The following is a 15589-nucleotide window of genomic DNA, read 5'->3' as shown; positions in this document are numbered from 1 at the left end:
CATCTTATCATAATCATATATCTACATTTACCATTGCAATTAGTAAACCAACAAGCTTTTATTTTGACAAAGTATTCACTACTGAAACTGGTAAAGAATACAATTATTTAAAAAAACTGACATTCGCACTGTCACATCAATATGGTGATTGTATTTTGATTAATTGTGATCAGTGCATCAGTTGCATTGCTGTATGATGGTTTCATGTGGCATTACTGTAGGTTATGTTACAAAACATGGCACAGTGTGCTTTGTCGTGATATGAAATTACATGATGCAAATATGAATTATAGTCTCAGAGTGTCCTATGAGAGACAGTCAGTTGTATCATGAATGATAAGATATAATTCATGTGAGAAACAAGCCTCAGCAAGCCATTTACACCAGTGGTAGACACTTGAAGAAGGACCATACTGTTAAGCATCCATCTTTCTGAGAACTAATAACTAATAGCCCTCAGGAGGTGTGTGTGTGTGTGTGTGTTTACAAGGTCCTGTCAAACTAAAGAAGAGATGTTCTTTCCAGTCAGTGCTCCTGTGTGTCTCTGTCAGACTTTGTGTGTGTGTTTGGCAAGCCACTTTGACCTTGTTTTTGCAATTCTGGGCTCCGCTGAGGTGGCAACTAAAAGAAAAGTTGGCAGGTCCGTTTGTCAGAATAACAGATTTATTGTGCTAAAAAACGTTCTGTGTGGAAAAGAGGAAATGTCTGAGCTGCATTTTAACTGGATTTTGCTTAGCGGCATACAAAATGCTCTTTCCTGTATGAAGTCATTGTGTTGTGCTTTACCAGGTTGTTTGAACTTGATGTAATCAACACAAATTCATCAAATGCATTAATTGTATTCTTAGTGATACTATTTGTGGTCAGAACCTTCTACTTTTATTAGACATTTAAGAAAAATCCAACATAGGCTCATTCTAAAAACGTAGAGCTGTATACATTTCTGGAGATCGGGAATTATGTACCCAGAAGTACGTTTGTATGGAGGGCTTTCATGCTGTTACCAGTTTGTCCAGTTAGCTTTCCATGTATGTCAGCAGAATTGAGACGCAGAGAGGAGTTGACCACGATGTTGAAGTTTAAATCCAGCGAAGAATGGTTCCAGAAAGCGAGTAAGACAAAAACAGAGGCCAAAAAATAAAATAAACAAGGAAATAACAGTGTGAGAATGTGGTAAAATCTGAAAAGGTGGTAAAAATCAGGTGAGGGCTTTTCTTTTTCTGGATTGCTTTTTGTCGTTTAGGTTTAGGGAAGTTATTGGCTGGGTCAATCAGTGCTTTTGAAAACACTATTGGTTGGGTTTAGGGAAGGAGAAAGGTGCGTTAGTCGATCAGTCAGTCAGTCAGTCGACAGCAGCCTCTGGTGGATTTACGCGAGAACAAAAACTGCAAAACATGTAGCTCCTGGGACGTATTTGGCGCTCCTCAGAAGTTTATATAGTGGTACATTTTCAGAATGAGCCTGGGTTGGAAAAATCCAAACCTAAAGCATAAACTTAAGTCATATACTTAATTTCATGTATTTAACATGCAAATTCAGAAAGATGTGTGATTAGACATATTTAAAGAGAGGAAAATATGGAATGCTGTATTTTAGAATACCATTTTGGTTTGATGCATTTATTTTTATTATTTATTTATTTATGGCAGTTTGATAGATGCAGTATGTTTATAAATGGGAAACTGAATTGAGCAAGATTATTTTCCTACATTTTTATTGTTAATATTACTAATATTATTAATAAGTTATTTTTACTTCTATTTTTATTATTATTGTTATTTCTTTTTAGTCAGGAGATCAAATTAAAACAGTACTGTCTCGTCTTCCAGTGAGACCTGGTCAAGACGGCAGACAGCACATAAAGTTTCACACAAAAATCAGAGAAAACAATACCACAAAATTACAAAATCACCATTTATAAAAAACGTCAGATCATTAAAAAAAATTACAAGTATCCTTTAAGATGTTATACAGAAGAAGTTTAAAAGTACTCACATTTTTACATTTAGATAACCTTTGGCATTATCCAATGCTCCCTGAAATTAATATTTAAAATAATAGCTGATTTTTAGCTTATTTTTAATTTATATTATGCATTATATTATCGTAATACTTGAATAATTGTCTTTACTTTTTAGCATTTGTTCTTTAAATGTGTTTTTATAACATTTTAAGAATTTTAATATCGTTCACTAAATAAGTCAACCAGTATTTTAAATATGGTACTAAATGCTTTGAATAACACTTGTAATTATCATGCAATTGCTCATTTAAGTCCACTTAAATCTTAATGATAATGTGGCCAGTATATTGTAATCCATGCCAGTGTCTAAATCTAGCAGATCAGAACTAATCCATGAAGATCAATGGCTTTCTCGCTTTCCCAGCATTCAATTGAAGCCCCACAGTTTCCAGTATCAGTACAGCTGTGGTGATGTCTCGCTCTTTTTTTCCCCTCCAAAACCACTTTGATGTGCCTCTTCAGGGAAAGTGGATTGATGGAAAATGAAAGAGGGGAAAACAGAATAGAGGAATAGACAGACTTATTGAAGCACCTGTCATGTGGCTTTTATATTAGGTTTCATGTCTATCAAAACTCCTAACATGGTTTGTGAGGCTTAGTGCAGTAGTTTTTCAAATATGGCTTCGTATTGTCTTCGAGTCTGTTGAGATCAAGTGATGATTTTATTAAATAACCCTCCGATGAAACACTAATTACTGCAGCTAGATTTATGAGGAAGCTTTTTTTCCTTCACAGTCTGGGAGAAAGAAGAGTTTTGATATTCTGTGAACACACTGGTGCCCGAGGGAGGCAATTTATTGGGTTATTACGGACCTCTCTCTCTCTCCCTTTCTTTCTGGCCTGATCTGATATAGTCATTTTGAAGCTCAATATTGAAAGTGTAGCAGTTCAAAGTGTCAGCATTCCCATACACTGTCAGCAACACCAATGAACTCTGTATGCTAACGTGTTCAGGCATGGAAATGAGCGATTCAAGTCTCTAACGGGATGAAGGTACGTGAGTGTTTTCTATAAATGCCTTAAAATGTAAAGGATAAAAGGTTGGCATAAATTTGCTGTGGATGCTATATTCGTGATAAACTTGTCTTGCTGACACCGAATGTGCTACCTACTTAGACAGCATGTGAAAGTAAGGAAAGTGTGAAGAAAGTAATCCCAGTGTGATTTAGTACAAGAATGAGTTTAAGAATAGTAGACTTCATACTGAGGTTTAGTTATATACTGTACTGATGCAATGCCAAAATCACCTATGAAAGATATTTGGACAAATCAAAAAAAAAAATGTAGGCCTCAATTGCCCTCACATTTCTTACTAGCTGAGGTGGCAAATGAATGAAAAGTTCTGTTTGTTCAGAAATAATTTTCCTAGGCTTTTTTCAACATTCGTGTGATTTTTGCTGGGAATGAATGTTCAAAGTCTCAGCCCTACAGATAATGTTCAGGCCACATGCCTAGACCTAGGCTGCTTATCTGTCTTCAAACATCAAACGGTCTTGATCCTAATCTTGTCATTGTGGTCAACTGTGGGAGTATCTTTTAATTGGGTTAAAATTTTCTGCTTTTTCATGTTACACCTTTTATACTGTCTCATATAACAGTATGCGCCTATTGCTATTATTGTTTTTTATGTTCAAACATAAAAACATTGTTTATCTTTTATGTTTTTTATGTTTGTTTGTATTTTTTTTGTAAAGCATTTTATGCAGCCTTGTGTCACTTGGAAATGTGCTATATAAATAAATTGAACTTGAACTTGACCTTCCAACTTTTATCTTGTGCACTTATTATGTAGACTTGTGTGTACAGCACACAAAAAAGTTACAAGCCATAAAAGAAAATGAAGTTAATGTGGAGGAAATTAAGTGAAATGATAATCACCATGCTGAAGTTCTCATGTGCTCGCCTAGACCATTTTAGTGCGTGTATTTATCTTTAACTTTAGCTGCTCACTGCAAAAGACAAAACCACCAATCTGATTGGTTGGCCAGATTTTAACAAGCCGCGTCAAGCCAAAACAATTACCCCCAGCTGTTTTTTTTATTGAACTTTTGAGTTTGCCATTTGGCATGTCGGTGTGCACACTCACATTATGTTTTAACTGGAATTTGCACACAGGGGTACAAAATACTATATCTTGTATACTATATAGGAACCCTGGTTTAACACTAATCTACAGGTTTCAGGTGATCAACATTTACTCAACATAAACAGAGGGACTTAGAGGGATTATGTGCAAGAACCTTAGGGCCCTATCATACACCCTGCACAATAAGCCGCAAGACATGTTTGGCGTGACGTGTTGTTATTTTCAGACCAGTGCAACCCTATTTTTCATGTGTTGCGCCTCGTTGTTTAAATAGCAAATCCATTTGCGCCACTTTGTGGACTAATGGGTGCAGTGCAGAGCATGTTAGTTGTGCGCCTTAAACTTACACATTGCTTTAAAGGAATAAAATTTTACAGAAATTATTATTTTCTACATAAATATGAAAACCACTGCCTCTGTGCCTTCTTCATCTTAGGGGGCTTTTTTAAAATTTATTCATGACAACTTGCTTTTGTATAATGTTATTATTATTAGTAGTAGTAGTATCATTTATTATATGCATAGTTATATTTGTTTTATTAAAAACAAGCTTTTGGACCATATGGGGTATAGGACGTGTGTTTGGATATAACTCGTTTTTTTGACCACACTTTATTATTATTGTTCATTTATTCATTTGCTGGAAACTAGAACTGAATTCAGAAAGCGGTTTGAAACAAATGTTTGCACTTAGCAAACAAAATTAAATATGAAGTCTAATGAAAGCCTTCAGCAGAGTGGGTACAACACTGTTTCCTTATCCACAAGAGAAAGACAAAGTAAAGAGGATGGATGGAGGAGACTCATTCTTTATCCGCCTGCTGCAGATGGTCTGTTTAACTGTTTTCTCATTAGTCAAGCATTCATTTTTTCCACTTAAAAAGTCCGCCATGTAAATAGCAAATGCGCCATGGCGACACTCAACTAACTCTTAAAGGGAAGGGGAGATGAGACTCTGATTGGTTAATTATCAAACCACATCCATAACTCATAAGCACAACCCTGTTAGACCATGTGCCGTGGCGCAAACCATATTTTTCCGTCCTCATGCTCTTTAGACTTTGCGCCTAGATCATTAAAATAGAGCCCCTACAGTTGGGTTAGACATAGAAAGAAAAAAAAAATATCCAAGCGAGAATAATACACTGAAAAAAATAATTCGAAGATGATTCCTTGGATTTACTAAAATGTTTAAAGTTAAGTGGATGTGAACAATTTATTTGGGCTGAATTTAAACAAACAAATTAAGTTGAAAATGACCCAATTTAATTTGTTTGTTTAAAGTCAACACAAATAAATTGTTTGCAACAATTTTGCAGACATCATTTTTTTCAGTTTACAGGTGTTTCTGGATGTGTAACAAATAAGATAAAGATTGCAGCTTTTAGAGTCAAGTATAGACGGACTTATCAGTCACTAGTATGCCTGATAAGTCCAAGGGTGAACATATCTAACTAGTTTGCTTCAGTTATTCACCTTCATAAACCTTCCTTACATGGACGCAGCACCAATGCAGCCTTTCCAGTTATTTTCGCCCCACTCTAAGCAGGATTCAGACATGTTGCATGATTGGCACTGTTTGGCCCCCATGATTTTCCCCCAATAAACCTCTCTCCCATGGGTCAATCTGCTTCTACTTACAAAGTTCAGAGCGAGATTTAAATTGGTGTCTCTGCCATGGGAGACATACTTGCTAGTGAAGGTGCAAAAGACTGCAGCCTCTGGCATCTGTTGTTAGTAAACTTCACCCCCGCTATCCTCAAGAGACAAGCTAGTACAGTACTCACTAGCTAGCCTCCATTACACTATTTGTTAATCCTTTCCTATTCTCGCTTATACTGTTCTGAACAATATCTGAAACTTTATATTTCTAGTAGTTGTTCTGTTTATTGTTTTTTGTTATAATGAAACATATTTTCCTCCTTTGTAATTTGCTTTTGAAATCAAAGCATCTGTTAAATTTTAAGTGTATGTCATTAGCTTAGCAACATGCTAACATAATCAGTTGTCAACTACTAGAGATGCGTGGTTGGCGGTTATAGCCGTGGACTCCGCGGATAAACCGCGGATCGGGCGGATAACCTTACGAAAAAATAATATTTTAATTAAATTCGGGCAGGTGGCGGGCGGTTGTACTGTTTTTATAGGCATAGCTGGCGCACCAACGAAAAAGCCTAGCTAACTTCACAGAATGGGAGGAGGAATCGGATACACTAATTCTGGATGAAGTACAGAAGTATTCCTCTACAAACTTCCGTATAGACGGAACAGCAGAGGAAAATCTACTTTCCTTTTGGGAGAAATAAGGCCAGTCATTCCCATGACTACAGCACCTTTCCAAGAGAATTCTATGCATTTCAGCAAATGCATTCAGCAAATGCATTGCTGCGAGCGAGCGCTCCTTCAGTACAGCAGGGCGCATTATAGTGGCTATGCAGGCGCTCCCGTCTGAATCCTGACACAGATGCTATTTTATTCCTGCATTGTGCCAAGAAAAAATCAAACTAGACCTAAGGTCAGGCATATTAAACCAATTAGCCTATGTTATTTAGGCTACACATATGTTCAATATAAACTTTTGAGTTCGGTCAGCTGATAATTTTACGTTCATATTGGTTTAGCCTATTCTATTCTAGACATGTTGGCCTCGCTTTTGCGTTCCGAGGCTAAGGTTATTTTGCCAGAATTTCGTTGTCGCAACTGTAATGGCGTAGTATTTCGTTATGCTTCAAGTTTGAGGGGAATGGGGATGATCCTAAGTCCATGGGTTATTGGGGCACTTGTCATACATGCACTTTAGCCTGGTCAGACTTTATGTTCGCTCAAAGAGGGATGGCATATCTATTTTTCTAATTTAATTTCTAATTGTGGGGGTGACTGAGCCTACAAGGCTAAGGCACGATATGACGTTTTTATTAAAATTTTTTTCAACTGTTTGCCAAAGCATGCGACTATAGCCTATGCCTACATTAAGATATTTATGTTAAGATTTTTTTACTGCCTGTTGTTTCTTTTGGCATATAAAATAGGCATTGTCTAATAGGGATATCAATAAAGGTTCATCTGTGTCGCAGAACTGGTGTTGCTTCCGATTTCTACAAGCTCAATAACATCCACAGCAAAAAATAAAAAATAAATAAATAAATATATAGTCGAAAAACTGTGCCCATTAATTAGATGTGCAAGGCAAGCAGTTACGTTTTTGGGGTTGCTATGGACAACTACAAATGTAAACATTATTAGGCTATAATGTAAATGACTAATTATTCTATCTATTTACAAAAAAATAAAGTGAAATAGGCATTTAGTAGTAGGCTAAATAGTAGCATGTTGAAATGATGTGTCAATGCGTTTTCTATTAGACTACAATAAAAAAGTTGTATAGTAGCTACAGTGCGTTTAATTTAGGCTATTTATTTATTTTTGTCCCTGTGCGCCGATTGGAGATGGAGTTCACTGCTGATATTCTGAGAGCTCGGGTGCTTCTCATTTCTTATTTGTGCATCCTCGTTTCCTTTCCTTGCTTTCTTTCCTCGTACTTCCACCCCACGTTCGAGGGAAGGACTCAAGGAAAAGACTCAAGGACCGAGGAATCGAATCAAGTGAAAAGACACGTCCTCGTATCTTTAGCGTCACTTCAAAGCGTCAATTAATGACTTGCACGTTTGGATTAACTGCCTGTCTACATTAAAGTCATTCTCTTTTCTATAATGATCAATAAAGAAACATTTATTTAATAATAAAAAGGAATAAGCCATTCAAATAAAGAGCCCAATCAGCAGATGGCGGGCGGGTGCAGTTTTAAAAATTGGTCAAAAATGTTACTGCGGATGGATGGCGGACGGATGATGATTTTTGTCATGCGGTTGCGGATGAAATAATAGCCCATCCGCGCATCTCTATCAGCTACTGTATATGGAAGACTTTGTGGCTCATTAGCATGTGTAAATATCAACTTAAACCAGAGGGGTTTGCCAGGACACTATATTTTTTGTAACAGACACGAATGGTTTGCCCATAGTTACCCAAAGGTCACCTGACTCCCACCACACAGCGTTTCATAATATTGTAGTCCTGCCTCTCAGCTTAGCTTGCCAGTTTAAAACACATTCATTTAGATGTAATTGAGGTGAGTGCATTTAAATAGCCAGTGTGTGCTCTTTTCAAGACTTTTATGGATTTGGAGTCTCCTGCGGTATTTAACCTGCACTGCGGGCCTTTTATCTGAGCCCGGCGGTTTTATTTAAAGATAAGACAACAGTGAAGGAAATATGAGCACTGACTTTGCTTTTTGCCTGCTTGTTTTCAGTTTACCAATCCAATTGAGAGACCAAAATAAATGGCTTCAGATTTATAAACGGTGCCCTCAGTAATAAACAAGCCACATTTATGAATCTTTCCTCAAAATCTGGCAGAGAATGGATGTTTTTGAAAAGTCTAATTTTGATTCCCAAATGATTTGTGATGTTCAAATTTGTTGGTTTAATGTGTGCATGTTAAGTGGTTTGTATGTAACACTATGTAAATAACAAGTACTGCATATTTGAGTGATTTTTCTTGACTATATTGCACAAACTCAAGAGACTATTTGGTCATGTGTCTGATTAAAGATAAATTAATTTGCTGACAAATCAATAATAATCCTTTAAAAACATACAGTACCTGACAAAGTCTTGTCGTCGTTCCCAGTTGTAAGAGCAAAGTTACTGAAGTTTGTCCTGCGCGCTTGCGTTTTTTTTTAGTTACTTCTTTGGTTTGGTGCGTTAATCTGATCGTTACTATTATTCAAAAGAAGGTAATGATTCACACTCAATTGCTTCATACTGTTTTTATTCTTACTTTTTCTTACATTTTACGGGTGATAACAGACAATCAGATGTTTCGGCACAAAAACGTGAGGAAGGCTTTGTGCCGAAACATCTGTTTGTCTGTTATCACCCGTAAAATGTAAGAAAAAGTAAGAATAAAAACAGTATGAAGCAATTGAGTGCGAATCATTACCTCCTTTTGAATAACAGTTGTAAGAGCAACAAATAATAACTTGACTTTTAGTTGATCATTTGGAAAAGTGGCAGAAGGTAGATTTGTTTGGTAAATCATCTGTTGAACTGCATCCCAATCCTCACACATACTGCAAAAGACCTATCAGAATGCGCATGGACCAAGTTTGGTGAAGGAAAAGTCATGGTTTGCTGTTAAATTCAGTATGGGGGCATGCCAGAGATCTGCAGAGTGGAGGCAACATCAATGGCCTGAGGTATCAAGACATTTGTGCTGCCCATTACATTACAACCCACGGGAGAGGGAAAGTTCTTCAGCAGGATAGCACTTTCTCTCATACTTCAGCCTCCACATCAAAGTTCCTGAAAGCAAACAAGGTCAAGGTGCTCCAGGATTGACCTGCCCAGTCACCAGAAATGAACATTATTGAGCATGTCTGGGATAAGAAAAAGGAGGGGGCATTGAAGATGAATACAAAGAATCTTGATAAATCTGGGAGTCCTGCAAGAACACTTTCTTTGCCATTCCATATGACTTTATTAATAAGTTAATAATAAGTTAATAATAATAAGTTTGAGTCATTGCAGAGATGTAAGGATGCAGCCCTCCAAGCTCATGGGAGTCAGACACAATATTATTTCTTGTTTCACTGCACCATGACTTTATATTCTATACTGTACATTATTTCTGTTAAGTGACAAGACTTTTGCCTAAGCAAAGTCAGACCTTGCTGTTCTATTTAAATAATTAAAGGCATGATCATGTTTTATTTTGGTAAAATAAGCGTAATCTAGAGGACTTTGCCTTTCATATTAGCCACTTCTGATACCAAATGATCAACTAGAAGTCAAGTTATTATTTGTTGTTACTAAAACTTGGATAGGCGACAAGACATTTGTCATGTGGTGTACTTAGCTGGTTTTAAAATGCAGTCAATCATAATTTTGCCTATAAAGAATACAAAGGGTCCCACAGTTAATAATTGTGTGTTTTTATCATATTCCTTTTTGTTGACATCAACAATAACTTTTATTATCAAACCCTTGTCATTCTCACAATCCAGTCAATTCCAAATGTATAAAATAAAGTCTTTGCATTTTTTTCTTTACTGAAAACCATTTAAATGCCCTGGCTTTATTACATTATATCCTGCACTAATATTTGAAATCTCTTTCATACATCTCTGTCTTTGTATGGAGAGTTTCAGAAGCCATTCCCATTGACTCCACCAGCCTTTCAAGGTTTAATGATGCCGAATCAATACCGGCAGAAAAGCAATTGTGTGCATCTTCTTCTACTCTATAGGTTAAGCTTCTGGTTGGCTGACCGCTCAGGCACACCTCCAGTAATTCAATAGAGCAAGAGAGAGGAGCTGAAATTATCTTCCTGGTTGAAGTGAACACAAAGACATAAGAAACCATCTAGTATTGAGTCCTGCTCTGTTGAGAAAAAATACACGGTAGAACTGGGTGACCTTGAATCTTGTATCTGTGGATCACATATGCCTTGCACAGTTGTGTTAGTCAACTGGATCTATCTTCAATATAAAAACATATATGGGTAAAATAATACATTATTTAATAAAAATGGAAAGGTTCAGGACTGCATTGTACAGTGCTTAAGTAATTGAGTACACCCTATTTTTAAAATAATATTTCAAATATAAATATAATATATAATATAATATAATATATGCGATGCAGTGACATAGTAATTAGTGCTGTCGCCTCACAGCAAGAACGTCGCTGGTTCAAGCCTCGGCTGGGTCAGTTGGCGTTTCTGTGTGGAATTTGCATGTTCTCCCTGCGTTCGCGTAGGTTTCCTCCAGGTGCTCCGGTTTCCCCTACAGTCCAAAGACATGTGGTACAGGTAAATTGGGTAGGCTAAATTGTCCGTAGTGTATGAGTGACTGAGTGTGTGTGGTGATTTCCCAGGGATGCGGCTAGAACGGCATCCGCTGCATAAAAACGCGCTGGATAAGTTGGCTGTTCAAACTGCTGTGGTGATTAATAAAGGGACTAAGCCGAAAAGAAAATGAATGAATGAATAATATAATATAATTTTAACAATATATTTTTATCTATTTCTCAGTGAATAAATGCAATGTATTTTGATGCATTTAAACAAAACAGGGTTTTTAAAAATATTTTTATCTATTTATTAAAATAATATTTTAGTCACCAAAAATATTTATAATATTTTTATTTTTATATATTTATAATACGATTAAATTTAAGCAAAACATTGCAAAAAAATACTTTTTTAAATAAAAAAAAAATTTAAATTGTTTTACTTTTCTTGATTTTTTAATATAACATAATTTTGTTTACACATTTACTATACTCAAATTAAAATTGCTGCAAGTAAAAAAATAAATAAAAAATGACATTAAGTGAAGTTCTTTAACGACACGTGTATATATGTTTTTTATATGAATATATTTTATTTATTTGCATGTTTTGTGATTTATAAAATGCAAGTCAACTGCTATACCAGCACTTTTAAAAGCCCCTTTTCACAAGACCTCAATGATTCATCTGTTTCCACTACTAATATACTGTATATGTATCGCCTATATACAGTATATACTGTAAAACTGTCCTTAGCCATTGACTTGCATTGTATGAATCACCAAGGCCCACGTTTCAGCTAAAAATCTTTTTTAATGTTCTAAAAGTCACTTACATCTTAGACAGTCTGAAGGTAAATAAATAAACAACTAATTTTAAGGTAGGCTTTAGGGTGAACTATCCTTTATTATTACATCAAACATGAGAAGCTGTTAATTATATGAAAATGAAATCCTGTAGAACCTGAAATATTGTCTCTAGGTTTTTACTATGGCAACCACAGCTGTAAATGTAAACATCCAATTTTACAGTGTATTTGTATGGTGTACATGTGTGTGTGTGTGTGTGTGTGTATCTTGTATTTCTTACATTCCAAATATAGCACAACTATAGCAATACCAGTAAATTTGTATCTTGTGAAGATGTTTTTTTGGTCCCCATGAGGAAAACCACTCATAAATCCCACAGGATGAAGATGTAAAAATGCAGATTGTTTTCTGTGAGGGTTGGGTTTAGGGATAGAGGGATAAAATATACAGTTTGTACTAGGGTTGCGCAGTTTACCGGTACTATGGTAGTATCGTGATATTATTGCTCCAAAATACTAGCGGTGCCATTGTAGTTTGTAAACAGTATTGTCATTAACGCTCTATCTACAATAGATAATGTTGGATGTGGAAAAGTCACTAAAATGCTCACACGTTTGTACAACAATAGACCATTTTATTTTAATAGTCTATGGAGCCCTGTAAGGTTCCAAGTTTTCTGATGTTTTCTGACATTTCAAACGCACATCTGAATCAGTTCATTTCTGTTCATCACAGTCAGATATGTCACAGCCATATCTCCCTGTAGCCCAAAACCAGTTACTCACTTAAGCTAAGCAGGGCTGAGCCTGGTCAGTACCTGGATGGGAGACCACATGGGAAAACTTGGTTGCTGTTGGAAGTGGTGTTAGTGAGGCCAGCAGGGGGCGCTCAGTTTAGTGAAAGCGACACCATACTGTCAGTGAGAGCAGTCTTTCGGACAAGACGATAAACCGAGGTCCTTACTCTCTGGTCATTAAAAATCCTTTGGCACTTCTTGTAAAGAGTAGGGGTGTAACCCTGGTGTCCTGGCCAAATTTCCTCCATCTGCCCTTACCCATCATGGCCTCTCAATCATCCCCATTTACCAAATTGTCTCTCCAGTCTGCACTCCACCAATAGCTGGTGTGTGGTGACCACTGGAGCCGTTGTAGTGTGGCTGCCATCGCATCATCCAAGTGGATGCTGCACACTGGTGGTGGTGTGGAGAGACCCCCCTCTTGATTGTGAAGCTCTTTGGGTGTATGGCCGTGCACAATAAATGCGCTATATAAAATACGCACATTATTTCATCTCAATATGATTTAGTAGCTACAACAAAAGTAACAATCTCTTAAAAAGAACAACTCACAACATTTTGAATTACTTTGGATTGTTACCTGATATTGGGATTGAACAGGAAACATTGAAACTATTTTTGACCACCTCATATGGCTTAACTTTGTTGGAAAAATGCTCTTTTTGTAACAAATTTCAATTGGTATTATTTGTTTCTTTATTTTGATGTATTTTTGTAGGTCAATTATATACAAAATAAACAAAAAGAATGAATATATTTTAGGTGAGGTGTCGTGCAAATAATACTTTTATAAGTATTAAAAATAAAGGAATTATGAACTACATATTATAACATGTACAATATAGTATTTTCGACAATTTTCTTCATAATTTGAGTTATGAATTACAGTATCGCAATACTACTTGGTATCATGATACTTCAGCTAGTTTAGTATCTTAGGATGAATTAATTATTTTTGGTATTGTGGTTTTGCGACAACCCTAGTTTATAAAATTCATTAGGTCCCCGGGAAGTCTCTATAAAGATAGCTGTACCTGTGCTTGTGTGTGAGAGTATGTGTGTGTGTGTGTCTTGTATATGGCACTTACACATTCACTGAAACCTTGTCATATGGAGCTGTGAACAGCTTGTTGCCTGCTGAGAGAGCAGTCAGTGTAATTAGTGTTTGGGGCTCGTTCTGATCAAAGAGCAGTGAACACCATCATTCTCTTACTTCTATTTTGAGTTTGGACACAGTTCACAGACGTTATGACAAACTAAATCCTTTTATTATGCATTTATTATATTCAGTTATTTAATTGATGCACAAATGCTTCAATGCACACAATGCTTTTCAGTGCACTTCTATTTAGCAGACAATAGCTTTTCATTCGGCTACTTTGTTTTTTAATTAATCAGGTATGAATTAGCAATTTTTTTGACCATCTGGACCATCTAAAAACATTCATTAAAGCTGTAGCATACATAATAATGGATTTTCTTTCTCACTTCTCGTGTGTGTTTTCAGCTTTGTCTCCCTCTGTCCTATTTAAACATGTTTTTTTGTTTGACAGACGTGTGTTAGGCTATTTTGAGTGGTGAAGCTCTTGTTGTTGTTGTTATTGTTATTCGGCACACGTGTGGAGGTGCCGAATCTCTCATTAGCACAGATTCCGACTAGGGAGCTTTGGGAGTTTGCGCCGCCCCAGTTGTACTGGCCCAAGGACACAAGGCCAGGCAGGGGCCACGTTCAAGGGGGCTGTGAAGCGTTGGCAGAATCAGCACAGCACCGACCCCCAGTCCTCTGCATTATTGATGGACTTCTTCACAAGCTGACACTCTGATGTGGAGCACCATGATAATTGCGCACTAGCTGGTTTGTTTTTACTTCCTTCTTGGCGGAGAAACAAATACGCCAACGATGACATGAATGAATGAATAAAAAAACCAAAGGGATGGATGGCTTTTGTTGTAAGTGTAGTGAATTAAGTTTTGTGTTTGGAAAGCATTAGGGATATTTAAAAGGTGGAAAGGGGAATAAGGGATATTTAAAAGCACAGTTAAGATGTTGTTGATATAAGCTTGTTTGATTCAGTGTGATCCTATCTATCTATCTATCTATCTATCTATCTATCTATCTATCTATCTATCTATCTATCTATCTATCTATCTATCTATCTATCTATCTATCTATTTATCTATCTATCTATCTATCTATCATTTGTTGTTCTATTGTTCCATCCACCCATCATCTATTGTTCTTTCGTTCTATCACTCTAACAATCTTTCTGGCATTCCATCCCTCCATCCATCCATCCATCCATCCATCCATCCATCCATCCATCCATCCATCCATCCATCCATCCATCCATCCATCAATCCTTCCATACATTCACATATCTTTCTATCGATCCATCCATCCATCCACCTATCCATCCATCCATCCATCCCCCTATCTATCATTTTATCTATCATTCCAATCATCCGTCCATCAATCCATCCACCCATCTATCCATTTATCCACCTATCTATCATTTTATCTATCATTCCAATCATCGATCCATCCATCCATACATTCACCTATCCATCCATCCATCCATCCATCCATCCATCCATCCATCCATCCATCCATCCATCCATCCATCCCCCTATCTATCATTTTATCTATCATTCCAATCATCCGTCCATCAATCCATCCACCCATCTATCCATTTATCCACCTATCTATCATTTTATCTATCATTCCAATCATCGATCCATCCATCCATACATTCACCTATCCATCCATCCATCCATCCATCCATCCATCCATCCATCCATCCATCCATCCATCCATCCATCCATCTATCCATCCATCCATCCATCCATCCATCCATCCATACATCCATCCATACATACATACATTCACATATCTTTCTATCAATCCATCCATCCATCCACCTATCCATCCATCCATCCATCCATCCATCCATCCATCCACCTATCTATCATTTTATCTATCATTCCAATAATCCATCCATCAATCCATCCACCCATCTATCATTT

At 36.6% G+C, this 15589-nt stretch overlaps 1 protein-coding gene across 2 annotated transcripts in view; it reads left to right on the top strand.

The window, feature by feature from the left end:
• xpr1a (xenotropic and polytropic retrovirus receptor 1a) overlaps window positions 1–15589 on the top strand; it is a 161011-nt gene that overhangs the window by 9696 nt on the left and 135726 nt on the right.

This window comes from Danio rerio, chromosome 8 (assembly GCF_052040795.2).
Source record: "Danio rerio strain M-AB ecotype USA chromosome 8, GRCz13ab, whole genome shotgun sequence".
NCBI lineage: Eukaryota > Metazoa > Chordata > Actinopteri > Cypriniformes > Danionidae > Danio > Danio rerio.
Note: the sequence above shows the minus strand (reverse complement) of the source record. Positions and strands in the feature narration are given on the sequence as shown.